The sequence below is a fragment of the Schistocerca piceifrons genome, chromosome 9, assembly GCF_021461385.2.
Source record: "Schistocerca piceifrons isolate TAMUIC-IGC-003096 chromosome 9, iqSchPice1.1, whole genome shotgun sequence".
In the NCBI taxonomy this organism is placed as follows: Eukaryota; Metazoa; Arthropoda; class Insecta; order Orthoptera; family Acrididae; genus Schistocerca; species Schistocerca piceifrons.
This window is the reverse complement of record NC_060146.1, coordinates 137,745,663-137,770,074: the sequence shown is the minus strand read 5'-3', so window position 1 is coordinate 137,770,074 and position 24,412 is coordinate 137,745,663. Positions and strand designations below refer to the sequence as shown.

Genomic DNA, 24,412 nt, shown 5'->3' with positions numbered 1-24,412 from the left:
TGGAATGTTTACGCACCACTGTACACTCGCGTTTGCGGGGACACAATGAGATGCTACTTGACTCCGGCCTTGTGTCAACTTCACACGTCGCCCTGCACATGTTACCACTGCTTTCTTGAAACCTGGCATTGTGCCACTGGAGTCGGTGGTTCCAGTGCGATGTGAGGTGCCAGTCTTCGGCCTCGTTTTCGTCTACGAGGCACCTGGCGTACATAGTGTCTGTGACGTACGGGGACGTTTTCTCGTGCTTCATTCGTATCTTCTCGTTCACCTCCTGCACTCCTTACTGAGTCCAATGCGTCGAAAAATGCGGGCTTGAGTCGGTCTAGTGCGACGGTGGTAGGCATATCATTTACTCTAATCTGCAATGTGTGGCTACCTCTGCTGATCACCGGATTGGTCCGTCGTACAGTGACTGCAACCGACTTGCGTACCACGCCACTCGAACTGTCAACACAACTGGCACTACTAAGAGTATCCCACGACTTCCGTATCACTGGTAACGGGTTATTCACAATGCTGGTGACTACTTTGAAGGTTAGTAACACTTTGAAAAACGTATCTATTTTGTACGAGTTGGAAATAAATAGTTGCCACTATTAAAGTCCCAACCCTCGTATATTTCACGTCAAACCTTCTGTAAAATAACAAAAGAAATAGGTTATTATATCTGGAGTTCGAGTCCGGTCCTGGCTCTCGGCGGTCCTGCTTTTGTTTCACATTGCTACACTCCGTTTCAGTTTCTGTTCCATCCATGAGTCTCTGCTCACAATCTTTGGCCCCACTGAGAGGTGCCACTCACAACCAGAACGCCTTCCGGTTTTGTGAAAAGTATTCCAGTAAGAGTCTGCAAAGGTATTCACTGAAGGCGTCGCTCATTGCCTTTAGACAGTTAAAAATGTTTAATTTAACATCTCTGTATCTATAACCGATGCCTCTGTCTACACTGACCGTTCAGGACTCGCTGCTTTTTTTTAACAATTTCTTTAAAGAAATGTATAGCACTGAGTGTCCCTCCCAGCACAAGTTGTTCTACTAGCTACATATCGATTCAGTGATTGGTCAACTATTTTTCTTCCCTTGAGCCGGAATTTCTCCATGTACGAGGGTGGTTTGATAAGTTCTCGGAATTACCACGAGACGTTAGCGCTAGCACAATGACTTGTTCACGTGATATTCATTGGACTCCTGCCTGTAAACACGTGCCACGTCAGTGCTCTTGGAAGAGAGCTGTGATGGTGACGTGGTTCTGTTGTTGTCCCAGCGTAGTGATTTGCGAAGATGGAAAAAATCGAGATTCGAGCAGTGATTAAGTACTTCATAAAAAAAAGGTGTAAAAGCAAAGGACATTCATGCCTGTTTCCAGAATACACTGGAAGACTCTGCTCCTTCATATTCACCAGCTGCCAAGTGGACAAGTGAATTTAAAGTTGGCTGGGAGAGCTTAGATGATGATCCGCGCAGTGGTCGGCCAAGATGTGTCACTGCTCTAGAAATCATTCCAAAAGTGCACAAAATGGTAATGGAGGATCGCCGATTGAAAGTTTTGAAATTGCTCACGGTTGCCATACGTCATCTGAAAGGGTACATCACATTTTAACTGAAGAATTAGAAAGGAAAAAATTATCTGCAAGATAGGTGCCACGACTCTTGACGCTGGATCAAAAATATGTGCCGTCGACATGGTAAAATCACAGGAACTAAGGTATGAATTGTTGCCACACGTGCCTTATTCACCTGATATGGCTTCGTCAGACTACCATCTCTTCCCAAAACTGAAAATTTTTCTTGGTGGACGAAGATTCACTTCAAATGAAGAATTGATAGCCGGAGATGATAATTGTTTTGCAGGCTGGAGGAAAATCGAAATGGACTCAAGGCACTGGAACATCACTGGACCAAATGCATTAATGTACAAGAAGACTACATTGAAAAATAAAAAAGTTTCAGCGATGTAAGTTCTTTTTTCTATTCCTTTCCGAGAACTTTTCAAACCTCCCTCGTACTGTTACCTAAAAGTAAATGTTTTTGGGTTCTTTCTCATCTAATTCACCAAAAATATTTATTTTTCTACTTGTTTTGGTTATTTTTGTACTTTGGTAATCACCGCTGTGACAACTGCCTCATGGACACCAGTTTCCATGTGGTCAGGTATTATTATTGGGACGTAGATGTAATATGTATCCATCAGAACTGAGCCTATGATCTGTCTGTTTTCAAAAATTCGCAGGATGTCTCGCCACGCCTGTCACATTCAAAATGGTAACCACCCTGTGACTGTCGAAGATCAGCCTCCACCTATGACAATATGACTGTGAAACATATTTACTACTGAGCCGAAGCTTTCTCTTAATTTTCTAGTTTCATATGTGGATGAGTCAGTTGGTTGCTATTAAGTGTAGCAACCACGCATATTATTACAATTGTACAAATATTTTTCTACATCCACAACTTATTTAAATAATTTTCATGTATTTATGGGCAGCGTTGAGGCCAAAAAAGTGATATATTTGAAGGGAATTATTGCTGCGATCGTGGTGGCTACGGCGGACACCATGGCGGCTGGAGCTGCTACCAGGCAGAACAAACAACAGGATGAGAAGAGAAGCCTGTTGTTGGGTGGCAAAGTACAGCCTGGTTTACACTGGAGCGAACACAAGCACGTATGAAACTAAATGTATAATTCCAGAATGAGATTTTCACTCTGCAGCGGAGTGTGCGTTGATATGAAACTTCCTGACAGATTAAAACTGTGTGCCCGACCGAGACTCGAACTCGGGACCTTTCCCTTTCGCGGGCAAGTGCTCTACCAACTGAGCTACCAAAGCACGACTCAAGCTCGGTACTCACAACTTTACTTCTGCCAGTATCTCGTCTCCTACCTTCCAAACTTTACAGAAGCTCTCCTGCGAACCTTGCAGAACTAGCACTCCTGAAAGAAACTTTGGAAGGTAGGAGACGAGATACTGGCAGAAGTAAAGCTGTGAGTACCGGGCGTGAGTCGTGCTTCGGTAGCTCAGTTGGTAGACCACTTTCCCGCGAAAGGCAAAGGTCCCGAGTTTGAGTCTCGGTCGGGCACACAGTTTTAATCTGCCAGGAAGTTTAAATGTATAATTGTTATACAGACGTGTTCAAATTATTAGACTAAACGATTATTTTTGAAACTCTTAAGTTTTCTGGCGTAAAAATAGGAGAGAAAAGTGTAATAATTTTGTTTTAATGGTTTGATTGATACCACGAAATTTCCCTTCCAAGCAATTGACAGATCACTGAATTTTTCACAGTTGGTAACATTCGTCATTTTCCCTCCAAATCATGTTGTTACTTGTCTGTGTACATGCTATGAAACAGTGTTTAGAGTAAATTTTTATGTTTCTGTGGTGTACTTCAGCTATATATTTATTCTATTGACTTCTTGCTACATCAACAAGACATTATATAGCTTGTGAATTTGCATATTTTTAGTTTTCCAAAGAAGGTGAGGTTATGAGGAAGACAAAAGGTGTAACACCTCAGAAAGTTTCGGCTGTGGTAGCACTTCCTGCTGAAAATCGTCATACACAGCAAAAAATTGCTGACAGAATGAGAATATCACAGAAAACTGTCAGTAGAATCAAACTTTCAGTGCAGAAAGGTGGTGAATACAAGCCAAACAGGAAAGAAAAATGTGGAAGAAAAATCAGTCCTAGAACAATGAGAAGACTTACAGACATTGCAACAATGAACCATAAACTTACTTCTACAGACATGAGCATCAGTGGAAAGGTTTACGTGCTGAAGTTTCGAAAAAATATTCAAATGTGTGTGAAATCTTATGGGACTTAACTGCTAAGGTCATCAGTCCCTAAGCTTACACACTACTTAAATTATCCTAAGGACAAACACACACACACACACACACACACACACACACACACACACACACACACACACACGTGCCTGAGGGAGGACTCAAACCTGCGCCGGGACCAGCCGCACAGTCCATGACTGCAGCGCCTTAGACCGCTCGGCTAATCCCGCGGGGCTGTTGAAGTTTCACCTGTGACAGTGAGGAGGCTGTTTGAATGCAGTTTAAGGGCATGCCGACCAAGGATAAAACAGGAAATCACACCTGCCAAGAAAACCAAAAGATTGCAGTGGGCTAAACAACTTCGTTGTCAGGAGAAAGAAAACTGGCGTTCTATGGATCGGAGCGTGGAATGTCAGATCCCTTAATCGGGCAGGTAGGTTAGAAAATTTAAAAAGGGAAATGGATAGGTTAAAGTTAGATATAGTGGGAATTAGTGATGTTCGGTGGCAGGAGGAATAAGACTTTTTGTCAGGTGAATACAGGGTTATAAATACAAAATCAAATAGGGGTAATGCAGGAGTAGGTTTAATAATGAATAAAAAAATAGGAGTGCGGGTTAGCTACTACAAACAGCATAGTGAACGCATTATTGTGGCCAAGATAGACACAAAGCCCATGCCTACTACAGTAGTACAAGTTTATATGCCAACTAGCTCTGCAGATGATGAAGAAATAGATGAAATGTATGATGAGATAAAAGAAATTATTCAGGTAGTGAAGGGAGACGAAAATTTAATAGTCATGGGTGACTGGAATTCGTCAGTAGGAAAAGGGAGAGAAGGAAACATAGTAGGTGGATTGGGGGGAAGAAATGAAAGAGGAAGCCGCCTTGTAGAATTTTGCACAGAGCATAACTTAATCATAGCTAACACTTGGTTCAAGAATCATAAAAGAAGGTTGTATACCTGGAAGAATCCTGGAGATACTAAAAGGTATCAGATAGATTATATAATGGTAAGACAGAGATTTAGGAACCAGGTTTTAAATTGTAAGACATTTCTAGGGGCAGATGTGGATTGTGACCACAATCTATTGGTTATGAACTGCAGATTGAAACTGAAGAAACTGCAAAAAGGTGGGAATCTAAAGAGATGGGACCTGGATAAACTGAAAGAACCAGAGGTTGTACAGAGTTTCAGGGAGAGCATAAGGGAACAATTGACAGGAATGGGGGAAAGAAATACAGTAGAAGAAGAATGGGTAGCTCTGAGGGATGAAGTAGTGAAGGCAGCTGACGATCAAGTAGGTAAAAAAACGAGGGTTAATAGAAATCCTTGGGTAACAGAAGAAATATTGAATTTAATTGATGAAAGGAGAAAATATAAAAATGCAGTAAATGAAGCAGGCAAAAAGGAATACAAACGTCTCAAAAATGAGATCGACAGGAAGTGCAAAATGGCTAAGCAGGGATGGCTAGAGGACAAATGTAAGGATGTAGAGTCTTGTCTCACTAGGGGTTAGATAGATACTGCCTACAGGAAAATTAAAGAGACCTTTGGAGAGAAGAGAACCACTTGTATGAATATCAAAAGCTCAGATGGCAACCCAGTTCTAAGCAAAGAAGGGAAGGCAGAAAGGTGGAAGGAGTATATAGAGGGTTTATACAAGGGCGATGTACTTGAGGACAATATTATGGAAATGGAAGAGGATGTAGATGAAGACGAAATGGGAGATATTATACTGCGTGAAGAGTTTGACAGAGCACTGAAAGACCTGAGTCGAAACAAGGCCCCCGGAGTAGACAACATTCCATTAGAACTACTGATGGCCTTGGGAGAGCCAGTCATGACAAAACTCTACCATCTGGTGAGGCGAAATACCCTCAGACTTCAGGAAGAATATAATAGTTCCAATCCCAAAGAAAGCGGGTGTTGACAGATGTGAAAATTACCAAACTATCAGTTTAATAAGTCACAGCTGCAAAATACTAACACGAATTCTTTACAGACGAATGGAAAAACTAGTAGAAGCCTACCCTGGGGAAGATCTGTATGGATTCTGTAGAAATGTAGAAACCCGTGAGGCAATACTGACCCTACAACTTATCTTAGAAGATAGATTAAGGAAAGACAAACGTATTTTTCTAGCATTTGTAGACTCAGAGAAAGCTTTTGACAATGTTAACTGGAATACTCTCTTTCAAATTCTGGAGGTGGCAGGGGTAAAATACAGGGAGCGAAAGGCTATTTACAATTTGTACAGAAACCAGATGGCAGTTATAAGAGTTGAGGGGCATGAAAGGGAAGCAGTGGTTGGAAGGGAGTGAGACAGGGTTGTAGCCTCTCCCCGATGTTATTCAATCTGTATATTGAGCAAGCAGTGAAGGAAACAAAAGAAAAATTTGGAGTAGGTATTAAAATTCATGGAGAAGAAGTAAAAACATTAAGGTTTGCCGATGACATTGTAATTCTGTCAGAGACAGCAAAGGACTTGGAAGAGCAGTTGAACGGAATGGACAGTGTCTTGAAAGGAGGATATAAGATGAACATCGACAAAAACAAAACGAGGATAATGGAATGTAGTCAAAATAAGTCGGGTGATGCTAAGGGAATTAGATTAGGAAATGAGACACTTAAAGTAGTAAAGGAGTTTTGCTATTTAGGGAGTAAAATAACTGATGATGGTCGAAGTAGAGAGGATATAAAATGTAGACTGGCAATGGCAAGGAAAGTGTTTCTGAAGAAGAGAAATTTGTTAACATTGAGTATAGATTTAAGTGTCAGGAAGTCGTTTCTGAAAGTATTTGTATGGAGTGTAGCCATGTATGGAAGTGAAACATGGACGATAAATAGTTTGGACAAGAAGAGAATAGAAGCTTTCGAAATGTGGTGCTACAGAAGAATGCTAAAGATAAGGTGGGTAGATCACGTAACTAATGAGGAGGTATTGAATAGGATTGGGGAGAAGAGAAGTTTGTGGCACAACTTGACTAGAAGAAGGGATCGGTTGGTAGGACATGTTTTGAGGCATCAAGGGATCACAAATTTAGCATTGGAGGGCACCGTGGAGGGTAAAAATCGTAGAGGGAGACCAAGAGATGAATACACTAAGCAGATTCAGAAGGATGTAGGTTGCAGTAGCTACTGGGAGATGAAGAAGCTTGCACAGGATAGAGTAGCATGGAGAGCTGCATCAAACCAGTCTCAGGACTGAAGACCACAACAACAACAACAACAAACAACTTCAGGAGTGGACAAGTGAGGAATGGCCTAAGGTATATGCAATGATATGGTAAATTAAGTGGGTGTGATCTCTAAAGTTATGAGTTTTGGCTTGAAATTCTGAAGTTTTCTTGATACTGAAGAAATGCACATTTGAATTTTGGAATTATTGAGGTCTCCTATGCTACTATTCCCAGCTTTTCTAACATGCAATTTTGTACACATGCTTCAGGTATGCTCCAGTGATGAATCTGTGTTCACTGTGGGGGAAGAAAGCGGCCAGTATGTTCATCGCAGACCTGGAGAAAAGTTCAAAGCTGAGTGTGTGCAGAAATGTGCGAAGCAGCCAACTTCCATTATGGCCTGAAGTGTGATGTCTGTGAAAGGTCCTGGCAGATTACACATTGTTGAAGGGACAATGAGGCATGAACAATATAAAGAAATCCTTGAAAAACAACTTTTCCCCAAATAAACAAGTGGTTTCCTAATAAAGATGCCATTTTTATGCATGATGGGGCACCTTGCCACAAGGCCAAAAGCATTTCCAAGAACTTGGCAGAAAAGCAATTGAAAGTGTTGCCCTGGTCAGGGAATAGCCCTGATATGAACCCAGTTGAAAATTTATGGGCTATTGTGAAACAGCGGATAAGGAAATTTACAATAACCACCAACCAAGATCTCATGGAGAAACTAGAGGAAATCCGGTACCACGACAATGATATTAAAATGTCTGTGAAAAGTTAATAAAACCTATGTCAAACAGGATAAAAATTTTGATTAAGAACAAAGGCATGCATACAAAGCATTGAATGCACAAATATAATCTGCATGTGGATGTAAATGTGTAATAAATGTAAAGGTTTGGAAAAATGTCTTTAGTCCAGTAATTTGAACACGTCTGTACATACTGTGATGTCAGAGCGATGTTGATAGTGGCAGTCAAACAGTGACAGACAGTTGTGTTTGCGTTTATGTTGTGAAATCGTGCTGTACTGTGTTCACCATAAGAATTCACCATGTATTCATCCTCATTTGCTGGAATCTCATTTGATTTCGTTTCACATGGAGTGGAAGCCAAGATGTCTCGAGTACAGTCAAATACGATAATAAGGATACATTTTATGCTGTGTCTTATGTGTACATTGACTGAGCGATGGTACGGGACATTTACCTCAGCCAGCACTGACCAGGTAGCTGCAGCGATGTGAGCAGTTGCAGTTAAGACATAAAAACAGACAAGCAGAGAAACAATATAGCTTCAAATGCAATTTAATTTTTAAACAGAATGAAATAATATTCGCAAAAATTCCAGCAATACCGCAAGCTTCTTAGGGAACCAGACGGAAACCACAGCATGCTTTCGTTCTTAGCTAACATAGTATTGTAATTAAAAACAAAACAACTGAAAGTTCCTAACTTAAACATGGAGCAACTTTTCTGTGCAAGCTATATATGACTCAAAACCGTACTGCAGGGATTTCATTGTACAGTTAAATATTGAAGCCGCTGAAGGTATTACAGTCAATCATCCGGTAATTCTGAACACCTTCAATATTTGCAAATATACTTCAGTACCGGAACTGTCATCTGCCACATTGATAACGAGTCTATCAACAATGGAAGTCATGAAGCTATCCAAGTGCCGCACTTTCACTGCTTTCTGTATGACGTGCCGGCCTGTATACCGCCAGCATTCGGCAGTGACGTGCGACAAAGCTTCGTGCATTAGTTCCAGTTCATCTAGCGGTTTAAATGTCTTGTTAGGCCCTACTTCTCAAAACAAATACCTTAACTTGGCTCCGGGATTGGCTTCATACAGCAATGGTGCAGTGGCAACCATAAAAATGAAGTGTTTATATGTAGTGATCGATGCCGTGAAACTTGTTTTCCATGTTTCTAAGATGCTTATCACTTTGGCTCGTAGGAGATCACATCGGTGCTATAAAACAATGGGCAAAGTGTAAACAACAGCGCCCCTCCTCCCCCCTCCCCCCCTCCCATGGACCATGCACCTTCCCGTTGGTGGGGAGACTTGCATGCCTCAGCGATAGATAGCCGTACAGTAGGTGCAACCACAATGGAGCGGTATCTGTTGAGAGGCCAGACAAATGCGTGGTTCCTGAAGAGAGGCAGTAGCCATTTCAGAAGTTACAGGGGCAACAGTCTGGATGATTGACTGATGTGGCCTCATAACATCAACCAAAACAGCCTTGCTGTGCTGGTACTGCAAACGGCTGAAAGCAAGGGAAACAACAGCCATAATTTTTCCCAAGGAAATGCAGCTTTACTGTATGGTTAAATGATGACGGCGTCCTCTTGGGTAAAATATTCCGGAAGTAAAATAGTGCTCCATTCAGATCTCTGGAAGGAGACTACTCAGGACGACGTCATTTTCAAGAGAAACAAAACTGGCATTCTACGGATCGGAGCGTGGAATGTCAGATCACTTTATCAAGCAGGTGGGTTAGAAAATTTAAAAAGGGAAATGGATAGGTTAAAGATAGATATAGAGGGAATTAGTGAAGTTCGGTGGAAGGAGGAACAGGACTTCTGGTCGCGTAAATACAGGGTTATAAATACAATGTCGAATATGGCTAATACAGGACTAGGTTCAATATTGAATAAGCTACTAAGAGCAGCATAGTCAACGCATTACTGTAGCCAAGATAGATATGAAGCACACATCTACCACAGTAGTACAAGTTTATATGCCAACTAGCTCTGCAGATGATAAAGAGATGGAATCAAATGTAAGATGAGATAAAAGAAATTACTCAAATAGTTAAGGGGGACGAAAATTTCATAGGAATAGAGGACTGGAATTCGATAGTAGGAAAAGAAAGAGAAGGAAAAGAAGTAGATGAATATGGAATGTGGGTAAGGAATGAAAGAGGAAGCTGCCTGGTAGAATTTTGCACAGGGCACAACTTAATCACCGCTAATGCTTGGTTTAAGAATCATGAAAGAATGTTGTATACATCGAAGAAGACTGGAGATACTCAAAGGTTTCAGATAGATTGTATAATGGCAAGACAGAGATTTCGGAACCAGGTTTTAAATTGAAAGACATTTCCATGGACAGATATGGACTCTGAGCACAATCTATTGGTTATGAACTGTAGATTAAAACTGAAGAAACTGCAAAAAGGTAGGAATTTAAGGAGATGGGATCTGGATAAACTGACAGAACCAGAGGTTGTAGAGAGTACCAGGGAGAGCAATGGGGAACGATTGACAAGAAAAGGGGAAAGGAATACAGTAGAAGAAGAATGGCTAGCTTTGAAAAATGAAGTAGTGAAGGCAGCAGAGGATCAAGTAGGTAAAAAGACGTGGACTAGTAAAAACCCTTGAGTAACCCAAGAAGTATTGAATTTAATTGATGTAAAGAGAAAATATAAAAATTCAGTAAATGAAGCAGGCAGAAAGGAATACAAAAGTCTCAAAAATGAGATCGACAGGAAGTGCAAAACGGCTAAGTGAGAATGGCTTACAAATGTAAGGATGTAGAAGCATATATCACTACGGGTAAGACAGATGCTGCCTACAAAAAAATTAAAGAGACCTTTGGAGAAAACACAACAACCTGTATGAATATCAAGGGCTCAGATGGTAAACCAGTCCTAACTAAAGAAGGGAAAGCCCAAAGGTGGAAGGAGTACATAGAGTGTCTATACAAGGGCGATGTAATTGAGGCCAATATTATAGAAATGGAAGAGGGTGTAGAGGAAGATGAAATGGAAGATATGATACTGCGTGAAAAATCTGACAGAGCACTGAAAGACTTAAGTAGAAACAAGGCCCCAGGAGGAGAATTATGGATAGCCTTGGGAGAGCCAGCCATGACCAAATTCTTCCATCTGGTGGGCATGGTGTATGAGACAGGCAAAATACCCTCAGACTTCAAGAGGAACATAATAATTCCAATCCCAAAGAACACAGGTGTTGACAGATGTGAAAATTACCGAACTATCAGTTTAATAAGTCACAGTTGCAAAATACTAACACGAATTCTTTACCGACGAATGGAAAAACTAGTAGAAGCCTACCCTGGGGAAGATCTGTGTGGATTCTGTAGAAATGTAGAAACCCGTGAGGCAATACTGACCCTACAACTTATCTTAGAAGATAGATTAAGGAAAGACAAACGTATTTTTCTAGCATTTGTAGACTCAGAGAAATCTTTTGGCATTGTTGACTGGAATACTCTCTTTCAAATCTTGAAGGTGGCAGGGGTAAAATACAGGCAGCGAAAGGCTATTTACAATTTGTACAGAAACCAGTGCAGAGTCGAGGGGCATGAAAGGGAAGCAGGGGTTGGGAAGGGAGTGAGACAGGATTGTAGCCTATCTCCGATGTTATTCAAATGGCTCTGAGCACTATGGGACTTAACTTCTGAGGTCATCAGTCCCCTAGAACTTAGAACTACTTAAACCTACCTAACCTAAGGACATCACACACATCCATGCCCGAGGCAGGATTCGAACCTGTGACCGTAGTGGTTGCGCGGTTCCAGACTGAAGCGCCTAGTACCGCTCGGCCACTCAGGCCAGCCGATGTTATTCAATCTGTATACTGAGCAAGCAGTAAAGAAAACAAAAGAAAAATTTGGAGTAGGAATTAAAATCCATGGAGACGAAATAAAAGTTTTGAGGTTTGCTGATGACACTGTTATTCTGTCAGAGACAGTGAAGGACCTGGAAGAGCAGCTGAACGGAATGGACAGTGTCTTGAAAGGAGGATATAAGATGAACATCAACAAAAGCAAAATGAGGATAATGGAATGTAGTTGAATTAAGTAATGTGATGCTGAGGAAATTAGATTAGAAAATGAGACGCTTAAAGTAGTAAATGAGTTTTGGTATTTAGGGAGCAAAATAACTGATGATGGTCAAAGTAGAGAGGTTATAAAATATAGACTAGCAATGGCAAGAAAAGTGCTTCTGAAGAAGAGAAATTTGTTAACATCGAATATAGATTTAAGTGCTAGGAAGTCTTTTCTGAAAGTATTTGTGTGGAGTGTAGCCATGTATGGAAGTGAAACATACACGATACATAGTTAAGGCAAGAAGAGAATAGAAGCTTTCGAAATGTGCTACAGAAGAATGCTGAAGATTAGATGGGTAGATCATGTAACTAATGAGGAGGTACTGAATAGAACTGGGGAGAAGCAGAATTTGTGGCACAACTTGACTAGAAGAAGGGATCGGTTGGTAGGATATGTCCTGAGGCATCAAGGATTCACCAATTTAGTACTGGTGCGCAGTGCAGAGGAAAAAAATCATAGAGGAAAACCATGAATTGAATACACTAAGCAGATCTAGAAGGATGTAGGTCGCAGTAGTTACTTGGAGATGAAGAAGCTTGCACAGGGCAGAGTAGCATGGAGAGCTGCATCAATCCAGTCTTTGGACTGAAGACCACAACAACAAGTGCACAACATTCAACACTCACTTTATTCAAATAATTTGTTATTTTCATTTTTGTGTAAGTTATAATGGAAATTAATTAATTGGTACAAAGTATTACACTTATTTTTTAAATCGCAAAAATTGATGGAGATCTTCTGATGTACCTGGTACTTCAACGAATTCTTGACTATCGCCAGTATCATCGCCAACTTATATAATTTCTCAGTTAGCTTCTGGACAGCTTATTTCTGCACTTCTTCCGATACGACAATGGGAAATGACGTGATGCTAGGAGTTTGCTTCTCATACTCCCCGAATGCTGCTTTGAATAGCACATTTCCATACACTTCGCATACTTTTGTGTGGTCCGGGGAAGAATTTTCATTTCATTGGTGATGAACTCTCCATACACATTCCACCCATCTCTGTTGGTAACAGTTTTCAAAATCTGGTAAGCTTCCTCAACTCGAATATCTCTCTCCATTTCCTGAGCTGTTCTTTTCTTTTTGGGTTTAGTAATTATCTTTCGCTGTGTTTCCTCATGAGATGTAGTTGGTATTTTAGGTACATTTTCTTCAGAAGGCTGATTTGCATCTTCATCTTTTGTTTCTGTGTCCTCATTCTGCAAAAATAGGGAAAGTAATGTTAACGTTTTACTTTTCAGATTCCAAATGGTACAGAGGAACAGAATAATGCTGCCAGAAATTTCGAAGTGAAGTGGAACTTCCCTCACTGTGTAGGAACCATAGGTGGCAAACATGGGCAAATTATATGTCCTGCCAATACTGGAAGTGATTATAGTAATTACAAAAAAAACATTTAGCTCCGTCCGTATGGCTATTGTAGACGCAAACTACTGCTTTCAATATGTACATGTCGGTTGTGAGGGTCACATACCAGATAGAGGAGTTTTTAAGAACACTTCATCTCATAAAGCGTTAACGAAAAATAAACACTCCTCCCCCAGAATCTCTTCCAGGAAGAGAAAATTTGACACCATATGTTTTAGTTGCGGACGAGGCATTTCCATTGACCACAAATATAAGGAAACCATATGCTGGACAGTTACCAAGGTCGGAGGAAAGAATATTTAATTACTGATTTTCTCGCGCACGATGTATTGTCAAAAATGCTTTCAGAATAATGTCTTCTGTTTTTAGAGTGTTTAGGAATCTATTGTTACTTAAAGTTAGAACGCTGAGATAGTTACAAAAGCTTGTATGCACCTCCATAATTTTTTAAGGCAAATTGCGACATTGGCATAGAAATACAACAATTCCAAATCAGAACCCACTCAAGATTGGGAAACAAACTGTGTCAGGATAGCTGTACAATGGCGAGATACAAATAGCTACAAAGTACAGTGAGCAATGACTCACGCCATGAGACATGAGACCGCACTACTGGCTCAGCAATAAACAGCCGCCACTGGGCTGCACCATGTGATGTGCATATCTTGGTGGTGGCTCCCCTTATGGTGGCAGCCCACAGCTGCCACTCACAGCCCCAGCACCTTTGACATATCCATGTCCACGCCAGGCAGGAATCCGAATCACTGTCAGACACAAAAAGTATGCCCATACAACACTATGCCTCCCCACACCATAACTCCTGGGCTTGGACTGGACTATCAAAACAATAATGGTCAACGACGTTCATGGGTGCAAAAGAAACTGTTACAGGCATGCATATTCAAATACAGAGATATGTAAACAGGCAGAATATGCAGCTGTGGTTGGCAATGCCTATATAAGATGACAAGTGTCTGGCACAGTTGTTAGATCAGTTACTGCTGCTACAATGGCAGGTTATCATGATTTAAGTCAGTCTGAACATGGTGTTATACTCGGCGCACAAGTGATGGGATACAACATCTCCGAGGTAGTGATTAAGTGAGTATTTTCCCCTACAACCATTTCATGAGTGTATCTACAGGAATGTGGTAAAACACCAAGTTTCCGACATTCCTGCGGCCGGAAAAAGATCCTGCAAGAACAGGATCAATGACGACTGAAGAGAATTGCTCAACATGACAGAAGCGCAACCCTTCTGCCAGCTGCTGCAGATTACAATGCTTGGGCATCAACAAGTGTCAGCGTGCTAACCATTCAATGAAACATCATTGATATGGGCTTTCAGAGGCGGCAGCCACCTTGTGTACCCTTAACGACTGCACGACACAAAGCTATACGCCTCACTTGGGCCCGTCAACACTGACACTGGAACTGTTGATGACTGGAAACATTTTGCCTGGGTGGACGAACCTCATTTCAAATTGTATCGAGTGGATGGATGTGTACAAGTATGGAGACAACCTCATGAATCCATGGACCCTGCATGTCAGCATGAGACTGTTCAAGCTGGCGGAGACTTTGTAATGATGTGGGGTGTGTGCAGTTGGAGTGATATAGGACCCCTGATACACCTAAATATGGCTCTGACATGTGACATATACGTAAGCATCTTGCCTGATTACCTGCATCCATTAATGTCTGTTGTGCATTCCGATGGACTTGGGCAATTCCAGCAAGACAATGCAACACCCGACACGTCCAGAATTGCTACAGAGGGGATCCAGGAAAGCTCTTCTGAGTTTAAACACTTCTGCTGGCCACCAAACTCCCCACACATAAACATTATTGAGCATGTCCGGGATGCCTTGAAACGTGGTGTTCAGAAGACATGTCCACCCCATTGTACTCTTATGGTTTTATGGACAGCCCTGCAGGATTCATGGTGTCAATTCCCTCCAGCACTACCTCAGACATTAGTCGAGTCAATGTCACAAAGTGTTGCAGCATTTCTGCATGCTCGCTGGGGCTCTACACAATATTAGGCAGGTGTACCAGTATCTTTGGCTCTTCAGTGTATGTTCCCGTTCCTCCCCGTACAAGTGTATGTCCAGAATCACTACTCAGACTGTATCTGCTCTGATCCAAAAAGAGCACATGATCCCACTCCTCACTGCTCCAGACACTAAGCCTTTGGCACTATCACAAATGGTGCTGTTGACGCCCACGTGTCAACGGAACACAATATACTGATCATCGAGAAAAGAGGCCATCTCCATGTGATCACTGAGCCACTGTGAAGCATGAGATTGGAAGCCTTGCAGTCCTACTTACAATGGTTGGAACTGCACACCTTATTTGATATGGGGTCCATTCCTGCCTGTTGCACAACCTAGTTGCCATCTGTTGCTGAAGTTGACAATGGTCAACCTCCTCCCCTCCTGTCAGCAGTGTCTGTGATTCGGAATGCTCGCCATGCAAGTGAAACATTGATGTGCACAATACCAAACTCCTGAGTTACACGTTTCACACTTTTTTGTTCTCCCAGTTTCCCAACAATTCTTCCCTGTTTGATGTCATCTAAATGTTGTATCTGGGCCATGTTGTAATGAAGAACACCACCACAGTGCACTGTAACTGCTCATCAACTGACACACACTGTCTTTTCCTCATTCCTTTAACTGTCTCGTGTTTTGTGCTGGCCCCATTTTGCATTACAGTCATGTCATGTGATGTCCAGCTTCCTGTGAAGAACTGGGAGATCACTGGCAACATGCTCCCACCCTTTCATTCATTTCCACTGAGTACTTAATATGATATGGTACTAAATCTTCCTTCAGTTTTTCAGAGCAGCGTATTGTGTATTGCAGAAATCTTCAACACTTTTAAAAGGAAGGGCAATGGAAATTTGGCAATATCAAATGAGACTGATATCGTGGAAAGCCTATTTCTTGCAACCAAGACTAATAAAAATTTGTACTTGCATTCACCAGATGTGGGTTTTGGAGCTCTCAAATCTGGGGAAAACAATTTTCACTTAACATTATTTGTTAATGAGGCATTTCGGAAAATGTACGTCTTAAGGTCCAAAGCATCTGATAGATAGTTTAGGGTTCTGTGACATCAGAGCAAGGTCATACAACTGCTGTATTTTAGCAGGAAATTAGTCAGTCCAAGAAATTTAATTTTCTTTTAATGCAGATGCATACTTATAAAATATATTTTTGTAGTAATAATTGTACTACTAGCAATTGAAACCAACATAAAAAAATGTTGTCAACATCTTCTATTACAGCATTACAACTACCCAATACTATTGCAATACACACATTTGCATGGCAGCTGCACTCATCATTGTAGATGGATAAACAAACTACTGCCACGAGTGCAAAGAAGAATTCCAAAGTAAATATGCCAAATAAAAGACAGCAAAAGAAAATAATAACAGGAATGAAGGAGATGAAGCTACTCAGAGTCATCTTCAGAGCTTTGCAGATGTCAAAGTGTAATTTCAGTATCTACATACACACTGATGATGTCCACTGTGTGTCAACTGGCCAGGTGAATCGTTTCCTGTTACAGCACATCAATGGTCACACCTGGATACGCCGAAGTCCAGCCAAACAGCCCGAAGCATGCACTGCATCACTGATACGGGGAGGGAATTATTAACACATTGGAGTCTATTGGGTCGGCAATCTAGTTAATAACCAGATCCTGAGGAAATTTGCTACAATTGACATTTTTTAATAAATTTACTAATCCACTTCCATCCTTCCTCTTTATGAATATGTATACGTTTAGCACAAATAAATTATACAGGGATTTGTAGATATTACTCTAAAAGATACAGTTTTTCAGCATTTTTACTTTTCCCCAAAGTAGACAGAATTTTCATAAGTCATAGGGAATGGTAGGCTATTGATTGAAAATCACTTGTCAGCAGGAAATACTAAAGATTTCATTTATAAGTAAACTGTGTTCTTCTCAGTTTAAAAAAATTTGAGAACTCCACTTGGGTATGAAATCTTTAAAAACACTTGGGAACACAAAGGCCTGTGTTACATGGCTTACAGTAGTATCTGCCTTCTTTCCTCACTACCTTTCCTGCAGCTTTCCCTTGTTCCCAACAGACCTCGCATCTTCTAGCTGGGTTTGTTTTCTTTTCTGTTGGTCACAGTTTCTCAGGAAAATGATGTGCTGTGAGTCTGTTTGCAGTTGAAACTCCAGATGCAAAAAGTGTGTCTTCATTTGGTTCCACTCCTCCTTTTTGAACCAACTGCTTTGCTAATTTACAGATAAAATTTGCTAATGCACACTTTTTTGGTGTTTTGATATTGTGAATAATGTTGGCATTCACAACTGCCCTCATAAACATATGGAGGAAAATCTTTTTATACCATTTTACAGTCTTTCACTGGAAGTGATAGTAACTCATCAGCTGGTCTCCTCTGCCAACACCTGTTTTAGACAAGTTGTAATCTAATACAACGTCTGGCTTTACTACCTCAGCATATTCACTCCTGGATTTTACACTGACATGCAAACCAGTCATCTTATGCTGTGTTGCTAACATGTGTACATCATGTTTGTCTTTGCATTTCAAGCAGATAATGTGTCCTTGGCGACAAAATGTCATTTCTCCTTTCTTTAGTTTTTGATTTATTATGTGTCTAGGCAAGCCTATCCTGTTCTTTATCGCAGTTCCAACTCCCATTGTATTTCTTTTCCATAGTTCTTCAGTCCCATAGTTCTTCTGTCCATGTGTACCACATGTCCTTTTCCCAAGTAAGAGGAACATAGCCTCAGCAGCAGGGATTTGACAGAATTTTCAAAATTTCCTTTTTCTCCAGTATAAACTTCAGCACTGTACATGTAATTTGTTTGAGCGTCACTTACAACATACAGTTTTATGCCATATTTCTCTGGTTTGTCTTTCGCATGAATAAGGAATCCAATTCTTCCTTGAAAAGGGCATATTGCTTCATCCACAGTCAGGTTTCGTGGTGGATAAGACTTTTCTGCATCCTTCTGTGAAAAAGTCCCAAACAGATTTTATTTTATGCAAAGGGTCATGGCTTGGTTCTGAGGTATCCATAGCACATTACTGTTCACATGCAGCATCCTGAATATGGCAAAAAATCTGTCTCATGACATTAACTGAGAAGGAAATGGTGAAGCAAGCACAAGGTCTTCAGAGCAATAATCCGGAAGTTTAGGTTTCTTTACAACACACACATGCAAAACGGTTGCAAAAAATTGGTATACTTCACTTATCCTCACTGCTCTCCATTTCTTCCATTAAGATTTTGGTCTGATTCTGTTCTGATGGAGTAGTTCAGAAATAGTATCAGCAGCATATATATTTGTCTCTCACTTTACTTTTAGGAACATGCTGTGATCAAAAATTGCAACAAACAATATAGTTCTGTTGACAATGTATCGAGAGGAACTTGAATTCCACTCATTTCTTCAAACATAGGTAATTCAGGGAGCACATCAAAATGACACCATTCATTATGAAGGGCAGGCTGTTGAACTGAATGAGAAACCCAACTAATGGAAACTTGTGCATTAGCTTCTTCATACTCAATACCACCTTTTCTATCAGCAGCACAGGTTTCACTCTCCAGCTCATGTGAGTCATCGTCATCTTCTGAAAAATCGTCAATGTCGTCCGAAAGATCAAGTTCTGAGCCACTGTTCAAGAGTTCTTCAATCTCTAAGTTTGACAAGTGATGTCTGTTAGCCATATTCACTATTTATATATTTTTACACACGGGAAGAATGTACACAATAGCAAAACATGGTGGCTGGCATAGAACAAAATGAACTTCAATGGCACATTCCTGCAGTACAATTGCAAGGCCAGGCCTGTGCTAGTGTCATTTGAGGAGCACGATAGTGAACTCGCGCTGATATCTTTACCACAAAATTCATCTGATCGAACACATGTGGAGTGCTATTGGGTGCCAGCTCTCCACCCATAAACCGCCAGACCATAATTTACAGAAATTGAGCAGCCAGTGCAGAATACTATAAAGAACTTGTCAAATCCATGCTATTCAAGATCATTGTTGTATTATGGACCTAGGTATTAAGGAGGTGGTGATAATGTTTCTCACATCAGTGAACATATAAACAGTAACTTCCGTATTTACAATAAAGTGCTTGTCACCATTACGGTAGGTTAATCAAGTGTTTTTCTATCACAGTTAATCAGATTCTCTGTCATTCCTATTTTATTCTTTAATAGCTGAGTCCCAAAATGACATTGTTGTGGCCAAAATTATTGTTTTATCATATTCCACTGAACCATACAACACTCAGCAATAGTAGACTTGAATAGCTGTAAAAGCTGAGTGCAATGCTAGTCTTCAGTGCAACATTCTTATATGGCGTCTGTGGTCTGGCCTACGTACGCTATACCACACTGCTAAGGTATTTTTTAAGTTCCAGTCTCTTGCAAATGCAAGTCATCCTTAAATGATCCAACGAGTTCAGAATCTTAGACAATGGGCAGTAAACCACTTTAATCTGAAATTTCTGGAGGATTCTGGCTAACTTGAAAGAAATATCACCAATAAATGGGAGAAAAGCTACAGATTTTCCAAAGCAATCTCCATTTACCAACCTTCTCATTTCTTTGCCTTAACTGACAATGCTTGTGCTTCACAAACGATAAAGTTGCTTTCATGTGGTTGGGTTGGGTTAAGTTGATTTAGGGGAAGAGACCAAACAGCGAGGTCATCGGTCTCATCGAATTAGAAAAGGATGGGAACGGAAGTCGGCCGTGCCCTGTCAAAAGAACCATCCCGGCATTTGCCTGAAGCGATTTAGGGAAATCACGGAAAACCCTAATCAGGATGGCCGGGCGCAGGATTGAACCGTCATCCTCCTGAAAGCGAGTCCAGTGTGCTGACCACTGCGCCACCTTGCTCAGTCTTCCAAATGGTCACAATCATTCTAAAGGGTATTATATCAAGCTGTCAAATATAAATGATCAGTCTATAATATGTGTGGGCATAATAATATAAATACTATAGACTTTTGAGCATGTGTACTATGTTTCAGAGGTTAACAATCATGTGTGCCCAGGTGGTTGAAGGGAGATGTGGGCACATATGGATTCAATGATTTTGTGTGAATATCAAGGCAAAAAAAAACGACACTCCAAATGATTATATTTCAAGACTGAAGGGGAGGGGGTCAACAGTTGTCTCTTATCATGTTGTGCTCACCCTTCTGAACAGGGACTGAGTGCCACATATCTTCAACTGCGCATAGCAGATCAGAATATACTTACATTGGCTGTCTCTCCTAAGAGTCATTTGGTGCATTTTCTCTGGTGTTTTGCCACAAATCTGCAGTTTTGTTTTTGCAATGTGTAGCTGGAGTGAGCCAAAACAAATACTGTTCATCATGTATTTCATACAATGCTCATTGCTGGAAAGCATTGGCTTGTTCCCATTACAAACAGAATGATATTTAAAGCGGTATTTTGTGTGTCCAATCCCCAATAGAGCAGTCCCAGATTAGTCTCGTGTGATATTTATTTTGTCAATATGTGTTAACGGCAACACTAAATCGTGATATATAACCACTACACCAGCAACGACAGCACCGTTCTGGCCTGTACTGACTGCTACCACCATGCAGCAGCACTACCAAGCCACTGCTGAAGAACATATTATGCTTCATCTTTTAACATCCCTTTTAATATACACTGCTCAAAACAATTAGGGGACAAGGTGAGATATCAAACACAATAGACATATGATAACACATTTTATTCACGGTTACAATTGTAATTGGTGTGTGAAACAGTACAATATTTTGCTGTCTCAACTCTTTACTCAAGGTTTACATGGCATTTATGTAGAGCGAGGCACTGTGGGGCTACCGTAATAATGAAACAGCCATTCTCATTGCCCTCTAATATAGCGTGTGATCACCTCAGACGGCCAGTACAGTTGCACAGCTGCATGTCACGGACAGTATGAGGTTATCAATCAGCTGTTGAGGGATATTTGACCATTCTTCCATGAGTACAATATCCAGCTCTGCAACCATTGTAGGAGGTGCTGGTCTGGCTCCAATGCATCTGCCAAGTGCATCCCAGATATGCTCAACCAGGTTTAAGTCCGGTGAACAAGCTGGCCACTCCATTTATTCAATTCCCTCAGCTTCAAGCATGTTGTCCACCAGTGTAGTTCTGTGGAGACGAGCATTATCGTCTGCCAGAAGGAAGGCATCTACTATGGCACCAGTGTAGGACACAACAAAAGGTCGAAGGATCTTGTCTCTATACCTGTGAGGAGTCAAAGCGCCATTTTGAACAGGTATAGAGGTCTGTACATAGGCCAGAATTGACTCCTGCCCACACTGTTCATCCACCACTATGATATGGTATTGTTTCCTGCACATAAGCAGGATTGTTCCAAGTTCCACGTTCTCTCCAGAGGAGGGATCTACGACTGTCCAGCTGAACACAAAATCTTGACTCATCTGTGAACAGCACCTGGCGCGATGCATTATGACTCCAATCCTGATGTTCCTCCATCCAGTTTCAGTGGGATAAATGGTGTTGTGGTTTTAATGGGACACATACTGTAGGCCTCCATGCATAGAGGCCACATTCCCACAGGCAATTTTGGACTGTATGTGTTGATATTGCGCATCCTGTTGATGCCTGGAGGGTGTGTTGAAGCTGAGTTGCATTCAGCCTCCTGTCTTGATGGGCTGTTAACTGGAGATAATGCTCACTTCTTGCTGATGGTACCCATGGATAATGCTCACTTCTTGCTGATGGTACCCATGGATAACATTGGCCTTGCCTCCTTCTAATGGTTCCTGTTGTCTGAAATCACATCCAGGTCCTGGAAATTACACTCTGGGACACTCCAGTACCTACAGCCACCTCCCTCTGTGTCTGTCCCACTTCCATCCGTCCTATGGCTCTCCATGCCATAGCTTCAGGTAAGTCATGTTGTTGTCACATTGCACAACCAGCTCACTACACTATCTGAAACCAAGTACTTGTGTAGTTTGGTAGAGTAAACACAAGTCAACACCAACGCCTCAGCAGTAACTTTCCATTATTACCACTATCTCGGTTACCATAATGTTGTTGTCTCCACTCTGTAGAACCAAAAGAAAAACATCAACCATTCTAGTTCATTCTGCCAACAACAATACTTGAGAGCTTAGATACCTCAACTGACCCCTGATTGTTTTGACAAGTGTAAATTGACTAAATAAATATCGCACTAGAATAAACTGGGACCACTGTATCAGATGAGCACATAAAATTCTGTTTTAAAAATAATTCTGTTTGCACTGGGACACAAAGTGACGCTTTCTGCTGACACATCACATGCAATATGTGATGAGCAGTATTTGTTTGGACTGACTCCAGCTACACATTACAAAAACAAAACTGTAAATATCTGCCAAAACACCAGAGAAAATGTGCCTGATGGCCTTTAGGAGAGACACCCTGTCTATTCCAAAGATGTGATGATTATGAATATGATTTGTGGATATGAATTATCATTAAAACACAGCAACAATTAAAATTAACTCACAAATGAGTAGACTATGAATAGTGCAACCCACATTTATTCATGTATCTTCTGGTCTCAACGGATGAACAGCTTTACCTGAGATCCGTAACACTTTCAGAATTCAGTTGCAACCAAATTTTGTTTGCTACTAATATTCCATTCAGTCATCATCTGAGTGTAACAGAAAGACTGACAATTAAGCGCTCTTGTCCACCTCATCCTGATAGAATGAGCCAAGTGCATGTCAATAGACTGTGAATCATTGTGGAAGAAATGCCCATGTGGGGCAGAGATACTTGCTACTGTGACCCCACTGTGAAAGATGTTGTTTCACAATTCTGGTCAAACTGAGAATAGTACCGATGCCTGTGAGAGCTAACTACTACCTGTACCAGACTCCATATTTTTTTCAAGCTAAAATCATCATCATGATTAATTAAATCATTTTTCAAATGTACTTTAATAGCTTCCCTGAAAACTGAATCCCAGGAGCATGAAACAGGTGTATCAATCTGGATGTTTTTGCAGTCAGTTGTAGCAGCTGCCTGTATACAATGCTCGGTCAAAGTATATTTATCAGACTGTAGCTGGCAAGTACAGTGTTGATGTTCCACACTATGTTTGTGAACTAAACATAACGTGCATCTGCTATTTGGTAAACCTCACAGACAGACAATCTTATATATGGTTGCCATCCTTAGAATCGAGTCATCCTTCATAGAGCCGATGGCCATGGCTATCTTTGGTGCTGGCCGAAAAGTAGCCTTCTCTATGTTGAGATAGAATACAAACTACTTTAGAAGAAAGATTCCCTATGAATAGTAGGAAGACTACGGACTTTAATCTTTCCTCTTCAGCTTCCTGAGGTGGGGTACTCACCTTTGATTTTAATATGAAGGGCACTTCACTGTGAATTGCAGAGTAGTCATGTACATGAAAATGTAGATACAAATTCTTTTGGATCTTTCATGGTGGAGAGAGATTATCTTCAAAAACATATTTGAGGTGTTCGAGTTCTCCCTGTAGATAGTCCTTATCAGCAATCATATGTGCCCTTGAACAAGTATAATGCAAAACAACTGATCTTGGCAGAGTTCCCGCTCACAGGTAAAGCAAAAACTGTACTAGTCAGTTTGCACAAGACACCATATCCCATGGTGTTGTCAGTTTTACAGTGAACAGAGACATTGAAGAAAGGAAGGTATCTGTTCATTTCTAGCCTCCTTGTAAATTTGATGTTCCCATGAATGGAATTCAGATAGTCCAAGAATTGACTAGTTTCTTCTCACCATGGAGCTGTCCTACAAAAGTGTTATCCACATACTTCCAAAAGATGACAGGCTTAAAACCTGCAGAGTTCAATGCCTACTCCTCAAGATTTTCACAGAGATTCACAATTTTTCCAGAGGTTCATGTCAGAAATTTCAAATTGGACATGTTCCCCTATCCTACAGACACTAATTAATGACAGGAATGCGTGCTGTTCATGGAACAGGAGTACCTGGCTGGTTGTGTCACAATGTGTGAACATTATAGGCACCAGTCGCTAGCATTCGGTATTCTGTGCACCAAGTGTACAGCTTTGTTTTCTACTGCAACACTTACAGCATGAAGCTGCAAAACTAACTCCACACAA

The 24,412-nt window shown here is 41.0% G+C and overlaps 1 protein-coding gene across 5 annotated transcripts in view; it reads right to left on the bottom strand.

Annotated features, from left to right (window-relative positions):
• Positions 1-24,412, bottom strand: part of LOC124717229 (zinc finger protein 501-like) — a 139,642-nt gene that overhangs the window by 22,497 nt on the left and 92,733 nt on the right. The window lies entirely within an intron of this gene.